This window comes from Ambystoma mexicanum, chromosome 12 (genome assembly GCF_040938575.1).
Source record: "Ambystoma mexicanum isolate Mex_15411 chromosome 12, UKY_AmexF1_1, whole genome shotgun sequence".
In the NCBI taxonomy this organism is placed as follows: Eukaryota; Metazoa; Chordata; class Amphibia; order Caudata; family Ambystomatidae; genus Ambystoma; species Ambystoma mexicanum.
This window is the reverse complement of record NC_090936.1, coordinates 976,952,843-976,976,275: the sequence shown is the minus strand read 5'-3', so window position 1 is coordinate 976,976,275 and position 23,433 is coordinate 976,952,843.

The window sequence follows — 23,433 nt, the reverse complement described above, 5'->3', positions numbered from 1 at the left end:
CCTGCAGATTTGATGTAGACCCTGTTCCATGAGGTCTTTCCCAATCTGTGCATCCTTCCTATGGCGCATCTTACCTATTTGTACCTGTACATTTGATGTAACCCCTGTTCCATGAGGTCTTTCCCAATCTGTGCATCCTTATTATGATGCATCTTACCTATTTGTATCTGTACATTTGATGTAGCCCCTGTTCCATGAGGCCTTTCCCAATCTGTGCATCCTTATTATGGCGCATATTACCTATTTGTACCTGCACATTTGATGTAGCCCCTGTTCCATGAGGTCTTTCCCAATCTGTGCATCCTTCATATGGGGCATCTTACCTATTTGTACCTGCAGATTTGATGTAGACCCTGTTCCATGAGGTCTTTCCCAATCTGTGCATCCTTCCTATGGCGCATCTTACCTATTTGTACCTGTACATTTGATGTAGCCCCTGTTCCATGAGGTCTTTCCCAATCTGTGCATCCTTATTATGTCACATCTTACCTATTTGTACCTGCACATTTGATGTAGCCCCTGTTCCATGAGGTCTTTCCCAATCTGTGCATCCTTCCTATGGGGCATCTTACCTATTTGTACCTGCAGATTTGATGTAGCCCCTGTTCCATGAGGTATTTCCCAATCTGTGCATCCTTCCTATGGGGCACCTTACCTATTTGTACCTGTACATTTGATGTAGCCCCTGTTCCATGAGGTATTTCCCAATCTGTGCATCCTTCCTATGAGGCATCTTAACTATTTGTACCTATACATTTGATGTAGCCCCTGTTCCATGAGGTCTTTCCCAATCTGTGCATCCTTCCTATGGGGCTCCTTACCTATTTGTACCTGTACATTTGATGTAGCCCCTGTTCCATGAGGTCTTTCCCAATCTGTGTATCCTTCCTATGGGGCACCTTACCTATATCTACCTGTACATTTGATGTAGCCCCTGTTCCATGTGGTCTTTCCCAATCTGTGCATCCTTCCTATGGGGCATCTTACCTATTTGTACCTGTACATTTGATGTAGCCCCTGTTCCATGAGGTCTTTCCCAATCTGTGCATCGTTAGTATGTCACTTCTCACCTATTTGTACCTGTACATTTGATGTAGCCCTTGTTCCATGAGGGCTTTCCCAATCTGTGAATCCTTATTATGGCGCATCTTACCTATTTGTACCTGCACATTTGATGTAGCCCCTGTTCCATGAGGTGTTTCCCAATCTGTGCATCCTTCCTATGGCGCATCTTTCCTATGTGTACCTGTACATTTGATGTAGCCCCTGTTGCATGAGTTCTTTCCCAATCTGTGCATCCTTATTATGTCACATCTTACCTATTTGTACCTGTACATTTGATGTAGCCCCTGTTCCATGAGGTCTTTCCCAATCTGTGCATACTTCCTATGGCGCATCTTACCTATTTGTACCTCCACATTTGATGTAGCCCCTGTTCCATGAGGTATTTCCCCATCTGTGCATCCTTCCTATGGGGCTCCTTACCTATTTGTACCTCTACATTTGATGTAGCCCCTGTTCGATGAGGTCTTTCCCAATCTGTGCATCCTTCCTATGGGGCACCTTACCTATATCTACCTGTACATTTGATGTAGCCCCTGTTCAATGAGGTCTTTCCCAATCTGTGCATCCTTCCTATGGGGCATCTTACCTATTTGTACCTGTACATTTGATGTAGCCCCTGTTCCATGAGGTCTTTCCTAATCTGTGCATCCTTATTATGATGCATCTTACCTATTTGTATCTGTACATTTGATGTAGCCCCTGTTCCATGAGGTCTTTCCCAATCTGTGCATCCTTCCTATGGGGCATTTTACCTATTTGTACCTGTACATTTGATGTAGCCCCTGTTCTATAAGGTCTTTCCAAATCTGTGCATCCTTATTATGATGCATCTTACCTATTTGTATCTGTACATTTAATGTAGCCCCTTTTCCATGAGGTCTTTCCCAATCTGTGCATCCTTATTATGGCGCATCTTACCTATTTGTACCTGCACATTAGATGTAGCCCCTGTTCCATGAGGTCTTTCCCAATCAGTGCATCCTTCCTATGGAGCATCTTACCTATTTGTGCCTGTACATTTGATGTAGCCCCTCTTCCATGCGGTCTTTCCCAATCTGTGCATCCTTCCTATGGGGCATCTTACCTATTTGTACCTGCAGATTTGATGTAGCCCCTGTTCCATGAGGTCTTTCCCAATCTGTGCATCCTTCCTATGGCGCGTCTTTCCTATGTGTACCTGTACATTTGATGTAGCCCCTGTTCCATGAGGTCTTTCCCAATCTGTGCATCCTTATTATGTCACATCTTACCTATTTGTACCTGTACATTTGATGTAGCCCCTGTTCCATGAGGTCTTTCCCAATCTGTGCATCCTTCCTATGGCGCATCTTACCTATTTGTACCTGCACATTTGATGTAGCCCCTGTTCCATGAGGTCTTTCCCCATCTGTGCATCCTTCCTATGGGTCTCCTTACCTATTTGTACCTGTACATTTGATGTAGCCCCTGTTCCATGTGGTCTTTCCCAATCTGTGCATGCCTCCTATGGGGCATCTTACCTATTTGTACCTGTACATTTGATGTAGCCCCTGTTCCATGAGGTCTTTCCCAATCTGTGCATCCTTATTATGGCGCATATTACCTATTTGTACCTGCACATTTGATGTAGCCCCTGTTCCAAGAGGTCTTTCCCAATCTGTGCATCCTTCCTATGGGGCATCTTACCTATTTGTACCTGCAGATTTGATGTAGACCCTGTTCCATGAGGTCTTTCCCAATCTGTGCATCCTTCCTATGGCGCATCTTACCTATTTGTACCTGTACATTTGATGTAGCCCCTGTTCCATGAGGTCTTTCCCAATCTGTGCATGCTTATTATGTCACATATTACCTATTTGTACCTGCACATTTGATGTAGCCCCTGTTCCATGAGGTCTTTCCCAATCTGTGCATCCTTCCTATGGGGCGTCTTACCTATTTGTACCTGCAGATTTGATGTAGCCCCTGTTCCATGAGGTATTTCCCAATCTGTGCATCCTTCCTATGGGGCACCTTACCTATTTGTACCTGTACATTTGATGTAGCCCCTGTTCCATGAGGTCTTTCCCAATCTGTGCATCCTTCCTATGAGGCATCTTAACTATTTGTGCCTATACATTTGATGTAGCCCCTGTTCCATGAGGTCTTTCCCAATCTGTGCATCCTTCCTATGGGGCTCCTTACCTATTTGTACCTGTACATTTGATGTAGCCCCTGTTCCATGAGGTCTTTCCCAATCTGTGTATCCTTCCTATGGGGCACCTTACCTATATCTACCTGTACATTTGATGTAGCCCCTGTTCCATGTGGTCTTTCCCAATCTGTGCATCCTTCCTATGGGGCATCTTACCTATTTGTACCTGTACATTTGATGTAGCCCCTGTTCCATGAGGTCTTTCCCAATCTGTGCATCCTTAGTATGTCACATCTTACCTATTTGTACCTGTACATTTGATGTAGCCCCTGTTCCATGAGGTCTTTCCCAATCTGTGCATCCTTCCTATGGCGCATCTTACCTATTTGTACCTGCACATTTTATGTAGCCCCTGTTCCATGAGGTCTTTCCCAATCTGCGCATCCTTCCTATGGGGCATTTTACCTATTTGTACCTGCAGATTTGATGTAGCCCCTGTTCCATGACGGCTTTCCCAATATGTGCATCCTTGTTATGGCGCATCTTACCTATGTGTACCTGCACATTTGACGTAGCCCCTGTTCCATGAGGTCTTTCACAATCTGTGCATCCTTCCTATGGGGCATCTTACCTATTTGTACCTGCAGATTTGATGTAGCCCCTGTTCCATGAGGTCTTTCCCAATCTGTGCATCCTTCCTATGGCGCATCTCACCTATTTGTACCTGTACATTTGATGTAGCCGTTCCATGAGGTCTTTCCCAATCTGTGCATCCTTAGTATGTCACATCTCACCTATTTGTACCTGTACATTTGATGTAGCGTTTGTTCCATGAGGGCTTTCCCAATCTGTGCATCCTTATTATGGCGCATCTTACCTATTTGTACCTGCACATTTGATTTAGCACCTGTTCCATGACGGTGTTCCCAATCTGTGCATCCTTATTATGGCGTATCTTACCTATTTGTACCTGCACATTTGATGCAGCCCCTGTTCCATGAGGTCTTTCCCAATCTGTGCATCCTTCCTATGGGGCATCTTACCTATTTGTACCTGCAGATTTGATGTAGCCCCTGTTCCATGAGGTCTTTCCCAATCTGTGCATCCTTATTATGGCGTATCTTACCTATTTGTACCTGCACATTTGATGCAGCCCCTGTTTCATGAGGTCTTTCCCAATCTGTGCATCCTTCCTATGGGGCATCTTACCTATTTGTACCTGCAGATTTGATGTAGCCCCTGTTCCATGAGGTCTTTCCCAATCTGTGCATCCTTCCTATGGCGCATCTTTCCTATGTGTACCTGTACATTTGATGTAGCCCCTGTTCCATGAGGTCTTTCCCAATCTGTGCATCCTTATTATGTCACATCTTACCTATTTGTACCTGTACATTTGATGTAGCCCCTGTTCCATGAGGTCTTTCCCAATCTGTGCATCCTTCCTATGGCGCATCTTACCTATTTGTACCTGCACATTTGATGTAGCCCCTGTTCCATGAGGTCTTTCCCCATCTGTGCATCCTTCCTATGGGTCTCCTTACCTATTTGTACCTGTACATTTGATGTAGCCCCTGTTCCATGTGGTCTTTCCCAATCTGTGCATGCTTCCTATGGGGCATCTTACCTATTTGTACCTGTACATTTGATGTAGCCCCTGTTCCATGAGGTCTTTCCCAATCTGTGCATCCTTATTATGGCGCATATTACCTATTTGTACCTGCACATTTGATGTAGCCCCTGTTCCATGAGGTCTTTCCCAATCTGTGCATCCTTCATATGGGGCATCTTACCTATTTGTACCTGCAGATTTGATGTAGACCCTGTTCCATGAGGTCTTTCCCAATCTGTGCATCCTTCCTATGGCGCATCTTACCTATTTGTACCTGTACATTTGATGTAGCCCCTGTTCCATGAGGTCTTTCCCAATCTGTGCATGCTTATTATGTCACATATTACCTATTTGTACCTGCACATTTGATGTAGCCCCTGTTCCATGAGGTCTTTCCCAATCTGTGCATCCTTCCTATGGGGCATCTTACCTATTTGTACCTGCAGATTTGATGTAGCCCCTGTTCCATGAGGTATTTCCCAATCTGTGCATCCTTCCTATGGGGCACCTTACCTATTTGTACCTGTACATTTGATGTAGCCCCTGTTCCATGAGGTCTTTCCCAATCTGTGCATCCTTCCTATGAGGCATCTTAACTATTTGTACCTATACATTTGATGTAGCCCCTGTTCCATGAGGTCTTTCCCAATCTGTGCATCCTTCCTATGGGGCTCCTTACCTATTTGTACCTGTACATTTGATGTAGCCCCTGTTCCATGAGGTCTTTCCCAATCTGTGTATCCTTCCTATGGGGCACCTTACCTATATCTACCTGTACATTTGATGTAGCCCCTGTTCCATGTGGTCTTTCCCAATCTGTGCATCCTTCCTATGGGGCATCTTACCTATTTGTACCTGTACATTTGATGTAGCCCCTGTTCCATGAGGTCTTTCCCAATCTGTGCATCCTTAGTATGTCACATCTTACCTATTTGTACCTGTACATTTGATGTAGCCCCTGTTCCATGAGGTCTTTCCCAATCTGTGCATCCTTCCTATGGCGCATCTTACCTATTTGTACCTGCACATTTTATGTAGCCCCTGTTCCATGAGGTCTTTCCCAATCTGCGCATCCTTCCTATGGGGCATTTTACCTATTTGTACCTGCAGATTTGATGTAGCCCCTGTTCCATGACGGCTTTCCCAATATGTGCATCCTTGTTATGGCGCATCTTACCTATGTGTACCTGCACATTTGACGTAGCCCCTGTTCCATGAGGTCTTTCACAATCTGTGCATCCTTCCTATGGGGCATCTTACCTATTTGTACCTGCAGATTTGATGTAGCCCCTGTTCCATGAGGTCTTTCCCAATCTGTGCATCCTTCCTATGGCGCATCTCACCTATTTGTACCTGTACATTTGATGTAGCCGTTCCATGAGGTCTTTCCCAATCTGTGCATCCTTAGTATGTCACATCTCACCTATTTGTACCTGTACATTTGATGTAGCGTTTGTTCCATGAGGGCTTTCCCAATCTGTGCATCCTTATTATGGCGCATCTTACCTATTTGTACCTGCACATTTGATTTAGCACCTGTTCCATGACGGTGTTCCCAATCTGTGCATCCTTATTATGGCGTATCTTACCTATTTGTACCTGCACATTTGATGCAGCCCCTGTTCCATGAGGTCTTTCCCAATCTGTACATCCTTCCTATGGGGCATCTTACCTATTTGTACCTGCAGATTTGATGTAGCCCCTGTTCCATTAGGTCTTTCCCAATCTGTGCATCCTTCCTATGGGGCACCTTACCTATATCTACCTGTACATTTGATGTAGCCCCTGTTCCATGTGGTCTTTCCCAATCTGTGCATCCTTATTATGATGCATCTTACCTATTTGTATCTGTACATGTGATGTAGCCCCTGTTCCATGAGGTCTTTCCCAATCTGTGCATCCTTATTATGGCGCATTTTACCTATTTGTACCTGCACATTTGATGTAGCCCCTGTTCCATGAGGTCTTTCCCAATCTGTGCATCCTTCATATGGGGCATCTTACCTATTTGTACCTGCAGATTTGATGTAGACCCTGTTCCATGAGGTCTTTCCCAATCTGTGCATCCTTCCTATGGCGCATCTTACCTATTTGTACCTGTACATTTGATTTAGCCCCTGTTCCATGAGGTCTTTCCCAATCTGTGCATCCATATTATGTCACATCTTACCTATTTGTACCTGTACATTTGATGTAGCCCCTGTTCCATGAGGTCTTTCCCAATCTGTGCATCCTTCCCATGGCATATCTTACCTATTTGTACCTGCACATTTGATGTAGCCCCTGTTCCATGAGGTCTTTCCCAATCTGTGCATCCTTCCTATGGGGCATATTACCTATTTGTACCTGCACATTTGATGTAGCCCCTGTTCCATGAGGTCTTTCCCAATCTGTGCATCCTTCATATGGGGCATCTTACCTATTTGTACCTGCAGATTTGATGTAGACCCTGTTCCATGAGGTCTTTCCCAATCTGTGCATCCTTCCTATGGCGCATCTTACCTATTTGTACCTGTACATTTGATGTAGCCCCTGTTCCATGAGGTCTTTCCCAATCTGTGCATGCTTATTATGTCACATATTACCTATTTGTACCTGCACATTTGATGTAGCCCCTGTTCCATGAGGTCTTTCCCAATCTGTGCATCCTTCCTATGGGGCATCTTACCTATTTGTACCTGCAGATTTGATGTAGCCCCTGTTCCATGAGGTATTTCCCAATCTGTGCATCCTTCCTATGGGGCACCTTACCTATTTGTACCTGTACATTTGATGTAGCCCCTGTTCCATGAGGTCTTTCCCAATCTGTGCATCCTTCCTATGAGGCATCTTAACTATTTGTACCTATACATTTGATGTAGCCCCTGTTCCATGAGGTCTTTCCCAATCTGTGCATCCTTCCTATGGGGCTCCTTACCTATTTGTACCTGTACATTTGATGTAGCCCCTGTTCCATGAGGTCTTTCCCAATCTGTGTATCCTTCCTATGGGGCACCTTACCTATATCTAACTGTACATTTGATGTAGCCCCTGTTCCATGTGGTCTTTCCCAATCTGTGCATCCTTCCTATGGGGCATCTTACCTATTTGTACCTGTACATTTGATGTAGCCCCTGTTCCATGAGGTCTTTCCCAATCTGTGCATCCTTAGTATGTCACATCTTACCTATTTGTACCTGTACATTTGATGTAGCCCCTGTTCCATGAGGTCTTTCCCAATCTGTGCATCCTTCCTATGGCGCATCTTACCTATTTGTACCTGCACATTTTATGTAGCCCCTGTTCCATGAGGTCTTTCCCAATCTGCGCATCCTTCCTATGGGGCATTTTACCTATTTGTACCTGCAGATTTGATGTAGCCCCTGTTCCATGACGGCTTTCGAAATATGTGCATCCTTGTTATGGCGCATCTTACCTATGTGTACCTGCACATTTGACGTAGCCCCTGTTCCATGAGGTCTTTCACAATCTGTGCATCCTTCCTATGGGGCATCTTACCTATTTGTACCTGCAGATTTGATGTAGCCCCTGTTCCATGAGGTCTTTCCCAATCTGTGCATCCTTCCTATGGCGCATCTCACCTATTTGTACCTGTACATTTGATGTAGCCGTTCCATGAGGTCTTTCCCAATCTGTGCATCCTTAGTATGTCACATCTCACCTATTTGTACCTGTACATTTGATGTAGCGTTTGTTCCATGAGGGCTTTCCCAATCTGTGCATCCTTATTATGGCGCATCTTACCTATTTGTACCTGCACATTTGATTTAGCACCTGTTCCATGACGGTGTTCCCAATCTGTGCATCCTTATTATGGCGTATCTTACCTATTTGTACCTGCACATTTGATGCAGCCCCTGTTCCATGAGGTCTTTCCCAATCTGTACATCCTTCCTATGGGGCATCTTACCTATTTGTACCTGCAGATTTGATGTAGCCCCTGTTCCATTAGGTCTTTCCCAATCTGTGCATCCTTCCTATGGGGCACCTTACCTATATCTACCTGTACATTTGATGTAGCCCCTGTTCCATGTGGTCTTTCCCAATCTGTGCATCCTTCCTATGGGGCATCTTACCTATTTGTACCTGTACATTTGATGTAGCCCCTGTTCCATGAGGTCTTTCCCAATCTGTGCATCCTTATTATGATGCATCTTACCTATTTGTATCTGTACATGTGATGTAGCCCCTGTTCCATGAGGTCTTTCCCAATCTGTGCATCCTTATTATGGCGCATTTTACCTATTTGTACCTGCACATTTGATGTAGCCCCTGTTCCATGAGGTCTTTCCCAATCTGTGCATCCTTCATATGGGGCATCTTACCTATTTGTACCTGCAGATTTGATGTAGACCCTGTTCCATGAGGTCTTTCCCAATCTGTGCATCCTTCCTATGGCGCATCTTACCTATTTGTACCTGTACATTTGATTTAGCCCCTGTTCCATGAGGTCTTTCCCAATCTGTGCATCCATATTATGTCACATCTTACCTATTTGTACCTGTACATTTGATGTAGCCCCTGTTCCATGAGGTCTTTCCCAATCTGTGCATCCTTCCCATGGCATATCTTACCTATTTGTACCTGCACATTTGATGTAGCCCCTGTTCCATGAGGTCTTTCCCAATCTGTGCATCCTTCCTATGGGGCATATTACCTATTTGTACCTGCACATTTGATGTAGCCCCTGTTCCATGAGGTCTTTCCCAATCTGTGCATCCTTCATATGGGGCATCTTACCTATTTGTACCTGCAGATTTGATGTAGACCCTGTTCCATGAGGTCTTTCCCAATCTGTGCATCCTTCCTATGGCGCATCTTACCTATTTGTACCTGTACATTTGATGTAGCCCCTGTTCCATGAGGTCTTTCCCAATCTGTGCATGCTTATTATGTCACATATTACCTATTTGTACCTGCACATTTGATGTAGCCCCTGTTCCATGAGGTCTTTCCCAATCTGTGCATCCTTCCTATGGGGCATCTTACCTATTTGTACCTGCAGATTTGATGTAGCCCCTGTTCCATGAGGTATTTCCCAATCTGTGCATCCTTCCTATGGGGCACCTTACCTATTTGTACCTGTACATTTGATGTAGCCCCTGTTCCATGAGGTCTTTCCCAATCTGTGCATCCTTCCTATGAGGCATCTTAACTATTTGTACCTATACATTTGATGTAGCCCCTGTTCCATGAGGTCTTTCCCAATCTGTGCATCCTTCCTATGGGGCTCCTTACCTATTTGTACCTGTACATTTGATGTAGCCCCTGTTCCATGAGGTCTTTCCCAATCTGTGTATCCTTCCTATGGGGCACCTTACCTATATCTAACTGTACATTTGATGTAGCCCCTGTTCCATGTGGTCTTTCCCAATCTGTGCATCCTTCCTATGGGGCATCTTACCTATTTGTACCTGTACATTTGATGTAGCCCCTGTTCCATGAGGTCTTTCCCAATCTGTGCATCCTTAGTATGTCACATCTTACCTATTTGTACCTGTACATTTGATGTAGCCCCTGTTCCATGAGGTCTTTCCCAATCTGTGCATCCTTCCTATGGCGCATCTTACCTATTTGTACCTGCACATTTTATGTAGCCCCTGTTCCATGAGGTCTTTCCCAATCTGCGCATCCTTCCTATGGGGCATTTTACCTATTTGTACCTGCAGATTTGATGTAGCCCCTGTTCCATGACGGCTTTCCCAATATGTGCATCCTTGTTATGGCGCATCTTACCTATGTGTACCTGCACATTTGACGTAGCCCCTGTTCCATGAGGTCTTTCACAATCTGTGCATCCTTCCTATGGGGCATCTTACCTATTTGTACCTGCAGATTTGATGTAGCCCCTGTTCCATGAGGTCTTTCCCAATCTGTGCATCCTTCCTATGGCGCATCTCACCTATTTGTACCTGTACATTTGATGTAGCCGTTCCATGAGGTCTTTCCCAATCTGTGCATCCTTAGTATGTCACATCTCACCTATTTGTACCTGTACATTTGATGTAGCGTTTGTTCCATGAGGGCTTTCCCAATCTGTGCATCCTTATTATGGCGCATCTTACCTATTTGTACCTGCACATTTGATTTAGCACCTGTTCCATGACGGTGTTCCCAATCTGTGCATCCTTATTATGGCGTATCTTACCTATTTGTACCTGCACATTTGATGCAGCCCCTGTTCCATGAGGTCTTTCCCAATCTGTACATCCTTCCTATGGGGCATCTTACCTATTTGTACCTGCAGATTTGATGTAGCCCCTGTTCCATTAGGTCTTTCCCAATCTGTGCATCCTTCCTATGGGGCACCTTACCTATATCTACCTGTACATTTGATGTAGCCCCTGTTCCATGTGGTCTTTCCCAATCTGTGCATCCTTCCTATGGGGCATCTTACCTATTTGTACCTGTACATTTGATGTAGCCCCTGTTCCATGAGGTCTTTCCCAATCTGTGCATCCTTATTATGATGCATCTTACCTATTTGTATCTGTACATGTGATGTAGCCCCTGTTCCATGAGGTCTTTCCCAATCTGTGCATCCTTATTATGGCGCATTTTACCTATTTGTACCTGCACATTTGATGTAGCCCCTGTTCCATGAGGTCTTTCCCAATCTGTGCATCCTTCATATGGGGCATCTTACCTATTTGTACCTGCAGATTTGATGTAGACCCTGTTCCATGAGGTCTTTCCCAATCTGTGCATCCTTCCTATGGCGCATCTTACCTATTTGTACCTGTACATTTGATTTAGCCCCTGTTCCATGAGGTCTTTCCCAATCTGTGCATCCATATTATGTCACATCTTACCTATTTGTACCTGTACATTTGATGTAGCCCCTGTTCCATGAGGTCTTTCCCAATCTGTGCATCCTTCCCATGGCATATCTTACCTATTTGTACCTGCACATTTGATGTAGCCCCTGTTCCATGAGGTCTTTCCCAATCTGTGCATCCTTCCTATGGGGCATATTACCTATTTGTACCTGCACATTTGATGTAGGCCCTGTTCCATGAGGTCTTTCCCAATCTGTGCATCCTTCATATGGGGCATCTTACCTATTTGTACCTGCAGATTTGATGTAGACCCTGTTCCATGAGGTCTTTCCCAATCTGTGCATCCTTCCTATGGCGCATCTTACCTATTTGTACCTGTACATTTGATTTAGCCCCTGTTCCATGAGGTCTTTCCCAATCTGTGCATCCATATTATGTCACATCTTACCTATTTGTACCTGTACATTTGATGTAGCCCCTGTTCCATGAGGTCTTTCCCAATCTGTGCATCCTTCCCATGGCATATCTTACCTATTTGTACCTGCACATTTGATGTAGCCCCTGTTCCATGAGGTCTTTCCCAATCTGTGCATCCTTCCTATGGGGCATCTTACCTATTTGTACCTGCAGATTTGATGTAGCCCCTGTTCCATGAGGTCTTTCCCAATCTGTGCATCCTTCCTATGGGGCACCTTACCTATTTGTACCTGTACATTTGATGTAGCCCCTGTTCCATGAGGTCTTTCCCAATCTGTGCATCCTTCCTATGAGGCATCTTAACTATTTGTACCTATACATTTGATGTAGCCCCTGTTCCATGAGGTCTTTCCCAATCTGTGCATCCTTATTATGATGCATCTTACCTATTTGTATCTGTACATTTGATGTAGCCCCTGTTCCATGAGGTCTTTCCCAATCTGTGCATCCTTATTATGGCGCATCTTACCTATTTGTACCTGCACATTTGATTTAGCACCTGTTCCATGGCGGTGTTCCCAATCTGTGCATCCTTATTATGGCGTATCTTACCTATTTGTACCTGCACATTTGATGCAGCCCCTGTTCCATGAGGTCTTTCCCAATCTGTACATCCTTCCTATTGGGGCATCTTACCTATTTGTACCTGCAGATTTGATGTAGCCCCTGTTCCATGAGGTCTTTCCCAATCTGTGCATCCTTCCTATGGGGCACCTTACCTATATCTACCTGTACATTTGATGTAGCCCCTGTTCCATGTGGTCTTTCCCAATCTGTGCATCCTTCCTATGGGGCATCTTACCTATTTGTACCTGTACATTTGATGTAGCCCCTGTTCCATGAGGTCTTTCCCAATCTGTGCATCCTTATTATGGCGCATCTTACCTATTTGTACCTGCACATTTGATGTAGCCCCTGTTCTATGAGGTCTTTCCCAATCTGTGCATCCTTCATATGGGGCATCTTACCTATTTGTACCTGCAGATTTGATGTAGACCCTGTTCCATGAGGTCTTTCCCAATCTGTGCATCCTTCCTATGGCACATCTTACCTATTTGTACCTGTACATTTGATTTAGCCCCTGTTCCATGAGGTCTTTCCCAATCTGTGGATCCATATTATGTCACATCTTACCTATTTGTACCTGTACATTTGATGTAGCCCCTGTTCCATGAGGTCTTTCCCAATCTGTGCATCCTTCCTATGGCACATCTTACCTATTTGTACCTGCACATTTGATGTAGCCCATGTTCCATGAGGTCTTTCCCAATCTGTGCATCCTTCCTATGGGGCATCTTACCTATTTGTACCTGCAGATTTGATGTAGCCCCTGTTCCATGAGGTCTTTCCCAATCTGTGCATCCTTCCTATGGGGCACCTTACCTATTTGTACCTGTACATTTGATGTAGCCCCTGTTCCATGAGGTCTTTCCCAATCTGTGCATCCTTCCTATGAGGCATCTTAACTATTTGTACCTATACATTTGATGTAGCCCCTGTTCCATGAGGTCTTTCCCAATCTGTGCATCCTTATTATGATGCATCTTACCTATTTGTATCTGTACATTTGATGTAGCCCCTGTTCCATGAGGGCTTTCCCAATCTGTGCATCCTTATTATGGCGCATCTTACCTATTTGTACCTGCACATTTGATGTAGCCCCTGTTCTATGAGGTCTTTCCCAATCTGTGCATCCTTCATATGGGGCATCTTACCTATTTGTACCTGCAGATTTGATGTAGACCCTGTTCCATGAGGTCTTTCCCAATCTGTGCATCCTTCCTATGGCACATCTTACCTATTTGTACCTGTACATTTGATTTAGCCCCTGTTCCATGAGGTCTTTCCCAATCTGTGCATCCATATTATGTCACATTTTACCTATTTGTACCTGTACATTTGATGTAGCCCCTGTTCCATGAGGTCTTTCCCAATTTGTGCATCCTTCCTATGGCACATCTTACCTATTTGTACCTGCACATTTGATGTAGCCCCTGTTCCATGAGGTCTTTCCCAATCTGTGCATCCTTCCTATGGGGCATCTTACCTATTTGTACCTGCAGATTTGATGTAGCCCCTGTTCCATGAGGTCTTTCCCAATCTGTGCATCCTTCCTATGGGGCACCTTACCTATTTGTACCTGTACATTTGATGTAGCCCCTGTTCCATGAGGTCTTTCCCAATCTGTGCATCCTTCCTATGAGGCATCTTAACTATTTGTACCTATACATTTGATGTAGCCCCTGTTCCATGAGGTCTTTCCCAATCTGTGCATCCTTATTATGATGCATCTTACCTATTTGTATCTGTACATTTGATGTAGCCCCTGTTCCATGAGGGCTTTCCCAATCTGTGCATCCTTATTATGGCACATCTTACCTATTTGTACCTGCACATTTGATGTAGCCCCTGTTCCATGAGGTCTTTCCCAATCTGTGCATCCTTCCTATGGGGCATCTTTCCTATGTGTACCTGTACATTTGATGTAGCCCCTGTTCCATGAGGTCTTTCCCAATCTGTGCATCCTTATTATGTCACATCTTACCTATTTGTACCTGCACATTTGATGTAGCCCCTGTTCCATGAGGTCTTTCCCAATCTGTGCATCCTTCCTATGGCGCATCTTACCTATTTGTACCTGCACATTTGATGTAGCCCCTGTTCCATGAGGTATTTCCCCATCTGTGCATCCTTCCTATGGGGCTCCTTACCTATTTGTACCTGTACATTTGATGTAGCCCCTGTTCCATGAGGTCTTTCCCAACCTGTGCATCCTTCCTATGGGACACCTTACCTATATCTACCTGTACATTTGATGTAGCCCCTGTTCCATGTGGTCTTTCCCAATCTGTGCATCCTTCCTATGGGGCATCTTACCTATTTGTACCTGTACATTTGATGTAGCCCCTGTTCCATGAGGTCTTTCCTAATCTGTGCATCCTTATTATGATGCATCTTACCTATTTGTATCTGTACATTTGATGTAGCCCCTGTTCCATGAGGTCTTTCCCAATCTGTGCATCCTTCCTATGGGGCATCTTACCTATTTGTACCTGTACATTTGATGTAGCCCCTGTTCCATAAGGTCTTTCCAAATCTGTGCATCCTTATTATGATGCATCTTACCTATTTGTATCTGTACATTTAATGTAGCCCCTGTTCCATGAGGTCTTTCCCAATCTGTGCATCCTTATTATGGCGCATCTTACCTATTTGTACCTGCACATTAGATGTAGCCCCTGTTCCATGAGGTATTTCCCAATCTGTGCATCCTTCCTATGGGGCATCTTACCTATTTGTACCTGCAGATTTCATGTAGCCCTGTTCCATGAGGTCATTCCCAGTCAGCGCTTCCTTTCTATGACACATCTTACCTATTTGTGCCTGTACATTTGATGTAGCCCCTCTTCCATGAGGTCTTTCCCAATCTGTGCATCCTTTCTATGAGGCACCTTTACTTTTTGTACCTGCAGATTTGATGTAGCCCCTGTTCCATGAGGTCTTTCCCAATCTGTGCATCCTTCCTATGGCGCATCTTTCCTATGTGTACCTGTACATTTGATGTAGCCCCTGTTCCATGAGCTCTTTCCCAATCTGTGCATCCTTATTATGTCACATCTTACCTATTTGTACCTGTACATTTGATGTAGCCCCTGTTCCATGAGGTCTTTCCCAATCTGTGCATCCTTCCTATGGCGCATCTTACCTATTTGTACCAGCACAGTTGTTGTAGCCCCTGTTCCATGAGGTCTTTCCCCATCTGTGCATCCTTCCTATGGGGCTCCTTACCTATTTGTACCTGTACATTTGATGTAGCCCCTGTTCCATGAGGTCTTTCCCAATCTGTGCATCCTTCCTATGGGGCACCTTACCTATATCTACCTGTACATTTGATGTAGCCCCTGTTCCATGTGGTCTTTCACAAATCTTTGCATCCTTCCTATGGGGCATCTTACCTATTTGTACCTGTACATTTGATGTAGCCCCTGTTCCATGAGGTCTTTCCCAATCTGTGCATTCTTATTATGGCGCATATTACCTATTTGTACCTGCACATTTGATGTAGCCCCTGTTCCATGAGGTCTTTCCCAATCTGTGCATCCTTCATATGGGGCATCTTACCTATTTGTACCTGCAGATTTGATGTAGAACCTGTTCCATGAGGTCTTTCCCAATCTGTGCATCCTTCCTATGGCGCATCTTACCTATTTGTACCTGTACATTTGATGTAGCCCCTGTTCCATGAGGTCTTTCCCAATCTGTGCATCCTTATTATGTCACATGTTACCTATTTGTACCTGTACATTTGATGTAGCCCCTGTTCCATGAGGTCTTTCCCAATCTGTGCATCCTTCCTATGGCACATCTTACCTATTTGTACCTGCACATTTGATGTAGCCCCTGTTCCATGAGGTCTTTCCCAATCTGTGCATCCTTCCTATGGGGCATCTTACCCATTTGTACCTGCAGATTTCATGTAGCCCTGTTCCATGAGGTCTTTCCCAATCAGTGCATCCTTTCTATGGCGCATCTTACCTATTTGTGCCTGTACATTTGATGTAGCCCCTGTTCCATGAGGTCTTTCCCAACCTGTGCATCCTTATTATGTCACATCTTACCTATTTGTACCTGTACATTTGATGTAGCCCCTGTTCCATGAGGTCTTTCCCAATCTGTGCATCCTTCCTATGGCGCATCTTACCTATTTTTTACCTGCACATTTGATGTAGCACCTGTTCCATGAGGTATTTCCCCCTCTGTGCATCCTTCCTATGGGGCTCCTTACCTATTTGTAACTGTACATTTGATGTAGCCCCTGTTCCATGAGGTCTTTCCCAATCTGTGCATCCTTCCTATGGGGCACCTTACCTATATCTACCTGTACATTTGATGTAGCCCCTGTTCCATGTGGTCTTTCCCAAATCTTTGCATCCTTCCTATGGGGCATCTTACCTATTTGTACCTGTACATTTGATGTAGCCCCTGTTCCATGAGGTCTTTCCCAATCTGTGCATCCTTATTATGATGCATCTTACCTATTTGTATCTGTACATTTGATGTAGCCCCTGTTCCATGAGGTCTTTCCCAATCTGTGCATCCTTATTATGGCGCATGTTACCTATTTGTACCTGCACATTTGATGTAGCCCCTGTTCCATGAGGTATTTCCCAAACTGTGCATCCTTCATATGGGGCATCTTACCTATTTGTACCTGCAGATTTGATGTAGACCCTGTTCCATGAGGTCTTTCCCAATCTGTGCATCCTTCCTATGGCGCATCTTACCTATTTGTACCTGTACATTTGATGTAGCCCCTGTTCCATGAGGTCTTTCCCAATCTGTGCATCCTTATTATGTCACATCTTACCTATTTGTACCTGTACATTTGATGTAGCCCCTGTTCCATGAGGTCTTTCCCAATCTGTGCATCCTTCCTATGGCACATTTTACCTATTTGTACCTGCACATTTGATGTAGCCCCTGTTCCATGAGGTCTTTCCCAATCTGTGCATCCTTCCTATGGGGCATCTTACCCATTTGTACCTGCAGATTTGATGTAGCCCCTGTTCCATGAGGTCTTTCCCAATCTGTGCATCCTTCCTATGGGGCATCTTACCTATTTGTACCTGTACATTTGATGTAGCCCCTGTTCCATGAGGTCTTTCCCAATCTGTGCATCCTTCCTATGAGGCATCTTAACTATTTGTACCTATACATTTGATGTAGCCCCTGTTCCATGAGGTCTTTCCCAATCTGTGCATCCTTCCTATGGCGCATCTTACCTATTTGTACCTGCACATTTGATGTAGCCCCTTTTCCATGAGGTATTTCCCCATCTGTGCATCCTTCCTATGGGGCTCCTTACCTATTTGTACCTGTACATTTGATGTAGCCCCTGTTCCATGAGGTCTCTCCCAATCTGTGTATCCTTCCTATGGGGCACCTTACCTATATCTACGTGTACATTTGATGTAGCCCCTGTTCCATGTGGTCTTTCCCAATCTGTGCATCCTTCCTATGGGGCATCTTACCTATTTGTACCTGTACATGTGATGTAGCCCCTGTTCTATGACGTCTTTCCCAATCTGTGCATCCTTAGTATGTCACATCTTACCTATTTGTACCTGTACATTTGATGTAGCCCCTGTTCCATGAGGTCTTTCCCAATCTGTGCATCCTTCCTATGGCGCATCTTACCTATTTGTACCTGTACATTTCATGTAGCCCCTGTTCCATGAGGTCTTTCCCAATCTGTGCATCCTTCCTATGGGGCATTTTACCTATTTGTACCTGCACATTTTATGTGGCCCCTGTTCCATGAGGTCTTTCCCAATCTGCACATCCTTCCTATGGGGCATTTTACCTATTTGTACCTGTAAATTTGATGTAGCCCCTGTTCCATGATGGCTTTCCCAATCTGTGCATCCTTGTTATGGCGCATCTTACCTATGTGTACCTGCACATTTGACGTAGCCCCTGTTCCATGAGGTCTTTCCCAATCTGTGCATCCTTCCTATGGGGCATCTTACATATTTGTACCTGCAGATTTGATGTAGCCCCTGTTCCATGAGGTCTTTCCCAATCTGTGCATCCTTCCTATGGCGCATCTCACATATTTGTACCTGTACATTTGATGTAGCCGTTCCATGAGGTCTTTCCCAATCTGTGCATCCTTAGTATGTCACATCTCACCTATTTGTACCTGTACATTTGATGTAGCCCTTGTTCAATGAGGGCTTTCCCAATCTGTGCATCCTTATTATGGCGCATCTTACCTATTTGTACCTGCACATTTGATGTAGCACCTGTTCCATGACGGTGTTCCCAATCTGTGCATCCTTATTATGGCGTATCTTACCTATTTGTACCTGCACATTTGATGCAGCCCCTGTTCCATGAGGTCTTTCCCAATCTGTACATCCTTCCTATGGGGCATCTTACCTATTTGTACCTGCAGATTTGATGTAGCCCCTGTTCCATGAGGTCTTTCCCAATCTGTGCATCCTTCCTATGGGGCACCTTACCTATATCTACCTGTACATTTGATGTAGCCCCTGTTCCATGTGGTCTTTCCCAATCTGTGCATCCTTCCTATTGGGCATCTTGCCTATTTGTAACTGTACATTTGATGTAGCCCCTGTTCCATGAGGTCTTTCCCAATCTGTGCATCCTTATTATGATGCATCTTACCTATTTGTATCTGTACATGTGATGTAGCCCCTGTTCCATGAGGTCTTTCCCAATCTGTGCATCCTTATTATGATGCATCTTACCTATTTGTATCTGTACATGTGATGTAGCCCCTGTTCCATGAGGTCTTTCCCAATCTGTGCATCCTTATTATGGCGCATCTTACCTATTTGTACCTGCACATTTGATGTAGCCCCTGTTCCATGAGGTCTTTCCCAATCTGTGTATCCTTCCTATGGGGCACCTTACCTATATCTACCTGTACATTTGATGTAGCCCCTGTTCCATGAGGTCTTTCCCAATCTGTGCATCCTTCCTATGGCGCATCTTACCTATTTGTACCTGCAGATTTTATGTAGCCCCTGTTCCATGAGGTCTTTCCCAATCTGCGCATCCTTCCTATGGGGCATTTTACCTATTTGTACCTGCAGATTTGATGTAGCCCCTGTTCCATGACGGCTTTCCCAATATGTGCATCCTTGTTATGGCGCATCTTACCTATGTGTACCTGCACATTTGACGTAGCCCCTGTTCCATGAGGTCTTTCACAATCTGTGCATCCTTCCTATGGGGCATCTTACCTATTTGTACCTGCAGATTTGATGTAGCCCCTGTTCCATGAGGTCTTTCCCAATCTGTGCATCCTTCCTATGGCGCATCTCACCTATTTGTACCTGTACATTTGATGTAGCCGTTCCATGAGGTCTTTCCCAATCTGTGCATCCTTAGTATGTCACATCTCACCTATTTGTACCTGTAAAATTGATGTAGCGTTTGTTCCATGAGGGCTTTCCCAATCTGTGCATCCTTATTATGGCGCATCTTACCTATTTGTACCTGCACATTTGATTTAGCACCTGTTCCATGACGGTGTTCCCAATCTGTGCATCCTTATTATGCCGTATCTTACCTATTTGTACCTGCACATTTGATGCAGCCCCTGTTCCATGAGGTCTTTCCCAATCTGTACATCCTTCCTATGGGGCATCTTACCTATTTGTACCTGCAGATTTGATGTAGCCCCTGTTCCATGAGGTCTTTCCCAATCTGTGCATCCTTCCTATGGGGCACCTTACCTATATCTACCTGTACATTTGATGTAGCCCCTGTTCCATGTGGTCTTTCCCAATCTGTGCATCCTTCCTATGGGGCATCTTACCTATTTGTACCTGTACATTTGATGTAGCCCCTGTTCCATGAGGTCTTTCCCAATCTGTGCATCCTTATTATGATGCATCTTACCTATTTGTATCTGTACATGTGATGTAGCCCCTGTTCCATGAGGTCTTTCCCAATCTGTGCATCCTTATTATGGCGCATTTTACCTATTTGTACCTGCACATTTGATGTAGCCCCTGTTCCATGAGGTCTTTCCCAATCTGTGCATCCTTCATATGGGGCATCTTACCTATTTGTACCTGCAGATTTGATGTAGAGCCTGTTCCATGAGGTCTTTCCCAATCTGTGCATCCTTCCTATGGCGCATCTTACCTATTTGTACCTGTACATTTGATTTAGCCCCTGTTCCATGAGGTCTTTCCCAATCTGTGCATCCATATTATGTCACATCTTACCTATTTGTACCTGTACATTTGATGTAGCCCCTGTTCCATGAGGTCTTTCCCAATCTGTGCATCCTTCCCATGGCATATCTTACCTATTTGTACCTGCACATTTGATGTAGCCCCTGTTCCATGAGGTCTTTCCCAATCTGTGCATCCTTCCTATGGGGCATCTTACCTATTTGTACCTGCAGATTTGATGTAGCCCCTGTTCCATGAGGTCTTTCCCAATCTGTGCATCCTTCCTATGGGGCACCTTTCCTATTTGTACCTGTACATTTGATGTAGCCCCTGTTCCTTGAGGTCTTTCCCAATCTGTGCATCCTTCCTATGAGGCATCTTAACTATTTGTACCTATACATTTGATGTAGCCCCTGTTCCATGAGGTCTTTCCCAATCTGTGCATCCTTATTATGATGCATCTTACCTATTTGTATCTGTACATTTGATGTAGCCCCTGTTCCATGAGGTCTTTCCCAATCTGTGCATCCTTATTATGGCACATCTTACCTATTTGTACCTGCACATTTGATGTAGCCCCTGTTCTATGAGGTCTTTCCCAATCTGTGCATCCTTCATATGGGGCATCTTACCTATTTGTACCTGCAGATTTGATGTAGACCCTGTTCCATGAGGTCTTTCCCAATCTGTGCATCCTTCCTATGGCACATCTTACCTATTTGTACCTGTACATTTGATTTAGCCCCTGTTCCATGAGGTCTTTCCCAATCTGTGCATCCATATTATGTCACATCCTACCTATTTGTACCTGTACATTTGATGTAGCCCCTGTTCCATGAGGTCTTCTGTGCATCCTTCCTATGGCACATCTTACCTATTTGTACCTGCACATTTGATGTAGCCCCCGTTCCATGAGGTCTTTCCCAATCTGTGCATCCTTCCTATGGGGCATCTTACCTATTTGTACCTGCAGATTTGATGTAGCCCCTGTTCCATGAGGTCTTTCCCAATCTGTGCATCCTTCCTATGGGGCACCTTACCTATTTGTACCTGTACATTTGATGTAGCCCCTGTTCCATGAGGTCTTTCCCAATCTGTGCATCCTTCCTATGAGGCATCTTAACTATTTGTACCTATACATTTGATGTAGCCCCTGTTCCATGAGGTCTTTCCCAATCTGTGCATCCTTATTATGATGCATCTTACCTATTTGTATCTGTACATTTGATGTAGCCCCTGTTCCATGAGGGCTTTCCCAATCTGTGCATCCTTATTATGGCACATCTTACCTATTTGTACCTGCACATTTGATGTAGCCCCTGTTCCATGAGGTCTTTCCCAATCTGTGCATCCTTCCTATGGGGCATCTTTCCTATGTGTACCTGTACATTTGATGTAGCCCCTGTTCCATGAGGTCTTTCCCAATCTGTGCATCCTTATTATGTCACATCTTACCTATTTGTACCTGCACATTTGATGTAGCCCCTGTTCCATGAGGTCTTTCCCAATCTGTGCATCCTTCCTATGGCGCATCTTACCTATTTGTACCTGCACATTTGATGTAGCCCCTGTTCCATGAGGTATTTCCCCATCTGTGCATCCTTCCTATGGGGCTCCTTACCTATTTGTACCTGTACATTTGATGTAGCCCCTGTTCCATGAGGTCTTTCCCAACCTGTGCATCCTTCCTATGGGACACCTTACCTATATCTACCTGTACATTTGATGTAGCCCCTGTTCCATGTGGTCTTTCCCAATCTGTGCATCCTTCCTATGGGGCATCTTACCTATTTGTACCTGTACATTTGATGTAGCCCCTGTTCCATGAGGTCTTTCCTAATCTGTGCATCCTTATTATGATGCATCTTACCTATTTGTATCTGTACATTTGATGTAGCCCCTGTTCCATGAGGTCTTTCCCAATCTGTGCATCCTTCCTATGGGGCATCTTACCTATTTGTACCTGTACATTTGATGTAGCCCCTGTTCCATAAGGTCTTTCCAAATCTGTGCATCCTTATTATGATGCATCTTACCTATTTGTATCTGTACATTTAATGTAGCCCCTGTTCCATGAGGTCTTTCCCAATCTGTGCATCCTTATTATGGTGCATCTTACCTATTTGTACCTGCACATTAGATGTAGCCCCTGTTCCATGAGGTATTTCCCAATCTGTGCATCCTTCCTATGGGGCATCTTACCTATTTGTACCTGCAGATTTCATGTAGCCCTGTTCCATGAGGTCATTCCCAGTCAGCGCTTCCTTTCTATGACACATCTTACCTATTTGTGCCTGTACATTTGATGTAGCCCCTCTTCCATGAGGTCTTTCCCAATCTGTGCATCCTTTCTATGAGGCACCTTTACTTTTTGTACCTGCAGATTTGATGTAGCCCCTGTTCCATGAGGTCTTTCCCAATCTGTGCATCCTTCCTATGGCGCATCTTTCCTATGTGTACCTGTACATTTGATGTAGCCCCTGTTCCATGAGCTCTTTCCCAATCTGTGCATCCTTATTATGTCACATCTTACCTATTTGTACCTGTACATTTGATGTAGCCCCTGTTCCATGAGGTCTTTCCCAATCTGTGCATCCTTCCTATGGCGCATTTTACCTATTTGTACCAGCACAGTTGTGGTAGCCCCTGTTCCATGAGGTCTTTCCCCATCTGTGC